Below are 4,282 nucleotides of genomic sequence, written 5' to 3' on the forward strand. Positions count from 1 at the left end.
TCCCCTCCTGCCACCATGGGTGCAGAGGCAGACAGGATGTGGCAGAGGCCACAGGCCCAGTGAGGACATGGGGACCGTGCCTGCCCCTTCCCATGCGCAGCTATCCCTGGCTTGTCTGGCCCTGAACATACTCGGGGTCAGCTCCACGCAGAGCTGGTGACAGCTCAGCAGCATCAGAGCCCCAGCTATTGTCTCCTGATTAATCTGCTAATTATGTTCTGCTTTCATCCTGGGGCCTGGGAGCAGTGTGGAAATGTCAGGCTCTTGCTTGTGCCCCAGGTTGCTGGCAGAGTGACAAAGGCAAAGTCCTGGAGGAGCCACACATAACCTGGCTCTGATGGCTCCGGCATCACCATCACCCTGCTGTGGTAATGGTGATGCTGGGAGCATGGTGGTGATGGGACCATGGGGCCGGGGCTGAGCTGCTGCATCTGCCACCGGCAGCCCTGAGCCTATCTTTTTGCCTCAATTTCCCCCATGGCAGGAGCTGAAAACATCCAGATCCATCTGAATCCATCCAGATCCAGACCAGTAAGCCCAGTTTATGGCTTACTGGGAGGTACTGGGGAGCCAGCCCCCTGTGGAAGAGGCCACCAGAGATGCTGAGGGGGACAGGGGATGCGGCCATGCAGCTTCCCAACATTCAGATCCGGGTTTTCCTGCTGTGAAAAGCCATCAGGTGCCAGCATTGAACGCAGCAGGGCTGAGCAGCCAAGATAACATCCTGCTGACGGGCTTTCTGCAGCCCTCATGTATATTAATCCAGATGAATATTCATGCAAGGTTCCTGCTCTCAGTGGTGACTCGTGTGCAGTGCGATCCGCCTGAGGTTTGGGCACTGAAATGGCCCTGTTGGCCAGAGGCTGCAATGGGGCAGCCCCGCAGTGGGGTGGGGGGTGCAGGGGTGGGTGTGAGCTTGCTCCTTGCCAGGCTGCTCCAGTCTGGGAGGACCTTCCAGCACGCTATGATCCAGAGGGATTTATCCTCGCCAAAGCCCCAGGATGGAGCAGGGCTGTTCTGAGGCGTGCGGAGGATCCAGAGGTAGAAATCCCACAGGTTTCCCATTTGCTGGCTCCTTACTGATGCTGTGCTCATCCCTCGACCCCACAGATCCAGAAGGTAGCCCCTGCCCCCTCACCCAGCAGAAATTATTCCAGTCGTTGCACTGCTCTGCTGTGTTCCAAGGCATCATCTCCACATTGGCACAGATGGACACGGATCAGCCCTGGTCCATCCTTCAGCACACAAAAAGCCTGGAAAAATCAAAATGAAGACCCTGAGCTGAAACCAACCTTCCTGGGCACAACGGCCATGTCCATGAGCCTGGGAGCCGCTTGAGATTGGGAATTGGCTGCGCCATGGTGGCAGCGCTCCTTGGTCTGTAACAACACCCAAATGACATTTGCTTTGGAGCTTATTCACATCCTTCCTCTTGTGCTCATCACTCGGGCTTCCCTCGCTCCTTTGCTTTTCTCCCTGCGCCATCAGCTTCATGTGAAGGTACCTGGAGGGGTGCAGTGGCCGCGGGCAGCTGGAATGGGGCTGGTCCCTCCACCCTGGTGATGGGCTCCTGGCACCTGGTAGAGGCTCCTCGGCCTGCACTTGCTGCCTCTTCCCATTAGAGAGGATGCCCCTGCAAACCAGACTTCCCTGTTTATCCCTGCTTTTGTTTTTCCACTGGAGCGATTCACAGTGAAGTTTATGGGAAGCAGTTCAGACAGGCGGCTGCCTTCTGCTGCTCCTGTCCTGCTCTGAGCTTCAAGCCAAGATGCTCCTGCTGAACCCTTCTGCAAAGCTGCTGCTTGGGGGAGATGAGCCCTGGGCTGGGGCCCATCTGAAGCCATAGGAGCTTGGGGGCATCCCCACATTCTCCCAGCCAGGAGCTGGAGTCAATCTCTTCCCTGACTCCTCATCCAGGGCCAGGCACAGAGGAGCTGCCACCTCGGCATTCTCCCCTGTGTCTCATTTCTGTGCCAAATGAAGGGGAAATAAGAGTATTGGAAACCCAACCATGCCGGTGCCTTGGGAGCCTCTGGCTGGTCCCTGCCCTGTGCTGCCTGTCCCGGTGATGCCCGTGGATGCTGGCAACTGCAACGGCAGCGCCTGTGTGATGATTGTGGCGGCACCGGGGGCCTTGTGTCAAACTGGCAGGTTATTATTGCCTTTAATGGCCAGATCTAATTCCCATCCAGCAGGCAAAGCCCCAGTGTTCCAACATCCACACATGCAGGCACTGCTTTGACTCTGCCCTGCTCTGATCTCCAACCCCCCTGAATCCACAGCACTGATGAGGCTGGGTGCCCTGCTCACTGCTTTCCCCATATCCCATCTCATTGAGGGGAGCAGGATGAGGAAGACTCTGGGTGCTCACACCCATCAGCCAGGGATATGCTTCATTTTTGCTGGGGGGTCTCCAGCTACTTCCTGAGCACCGGCAGGGTGCTGATAGGGGCTCAGCACCCCTCTTGCCTTGCTTCGGGCCAAGGGTATGGCTGGCAGCGGAGCTCCCACTGTGCTTGGGGAGGTTTGCAGGGATGCAGCAGCAACAAGCAGCTACAGAGAGCACCCAGTTGTCCTGGTAACAGTGGGTGCCTCCAGCTCCTGCATCTCAGTGCCGCAGGCAGGGTCCCACTGGGGGCCGAGGAGACTTTTGTAGATGCTGGACAGAGCGGTGCAAGCCAGGCTGTGCCACAGCTGGCACCGGGGTCAGGGCAGAGCATCCCACATTATATCCAGCATCGTGCCCTACGTGGCTTGCAGGGCAGCGGGAGCTGGTGACAAGCAATGTGTTTGGGAGTCTGTCAAGCACGCAGACCTATTCAGCATCAGAGTGTGGCCCAGAGAGCTGGGGTTTGGGACCGCTCATCTCCTGAGCTGCAGGCACTGCAGTGATCTGGATTTGCAGAGACGGGCTCTGGAATATCCTCCAGTTATGTCTGAGCTAATGACGTTTTCCTCCCTGGTATAAAGATCAGCCTGAGAAACTGGTGTGCTTGCTTTCAGCCTTAAGCCAGAGGGATCCAGTGTCTGTCTGGAGACACTGGGTTGGGCATCCTCAGGCTGCAGGGGAGCACTGGGAAAAGGGAATGCCAGGGAAGGAAGAAGCTCAAAGGTCTTGAGTGGATAGAGCCCTGCAATTCCAGCAGTGCTGGGCTGGATCAGGGCTGGTGCTGAGCTACAGATCCCCAGGGTAATGAACAGTGGTCATGAAGGTGCTTCCTGCTACTGGATTTCTGCCTTGAATGGAGGCTGTAAGGGGCCAACAGCGACCTGTGCACTGCAGGTCTGACACGGTGCAGGATGTGGCCGGTGGAGGTGGACAGGCTGCAATGGGAACATGCTGCATTGCCAGCACCATGGCAGTGAGGCTGTGCTATATCCCACTGGGCTCCCTGCTGCATGGCTGGGGCTCCGTGGTGGTGACACCCCATCTCTTCCAAGCCAGACCTCCCTGTGCTCCTGGTAGGCTCTGCCCTGGGCAGGATCCAGGCTGCAGTGCAGCCTCTGAGCCAGCTGCTCTCTATTGCCTGTGAACCACCAGGTTTACCCCATCTAAGCACAGCTTTCACATGGGAAACTGCAGCTCTGCAGCCCCCCCAGACACCACTGTGCCTCTGGGAGTCTGGGGTCCCTGTGTCACACACACCTGTGCTACGCTTGTGCAATCAAGGGGCGGCCCCATTTCTGACCTGCTGCAGCTGCTCCAGCTCTCCCTGCATCCCACAACCAAAACATGCCATGTCAAGGCCTCCACCTGTGTGTGCTGGCAGCGAGCACACGTACCCCACACAGGGGAGTCCATACACATGCATGTGCCCTCCACATCATCCTCCCATGTGCACGTGCCCCTCAGCAAGCCCCAACAGCCCCACATGTGTGCACACATGAAGAACGCAGCCATGTGCATGCAGGCACGGCCCAGTGCCGGTGTGTACATGAACCAGTTCACGTGTGTGCCTGCACACGCCAGCCACACGCATGCACAGCCTCCAGCAGCATCACAACACCCGTGTGCACGTGTGTGTGTGCACCACGTCCATGTGTGTGCGTGTACGCCCCCCCCCAGCGCTGCAGCATCCCGGGGGTCACCTTCCCCCCCCCCATCCCGGGGTGCCGGCCGGGGGGGGCACCCCCGCTCCCCGTTCCCCTCCCCACCGCTGTCACCGGCGCATGCAGCAAGTGCCCGAGCGGCGCGCGCCGCCGCCGCTCCCCCCCCTCTCTCCCCCCCCCCCCCCGCCTCCTTCCCCTCCCCTCCGCCGCTACCGGGGCCCGGCGCGCCCGC

Source organism: Pezoporus occidentalis, unplaced genomic scaffold, assembly GCF_034315485.1.
Source record: "Pezoporus occidentalis ecotype Australia unplaced genomic scaffold, CSIRO_AGI_Poc_V1 ctg223, whole genome shotgun sequence".
Lineage (NCBI taxonomy): Eukaryota > Metazoa > Chordata > Aves > Psittaciformes > Psittacidae > Pezoporus > Pezoporus occidentalis.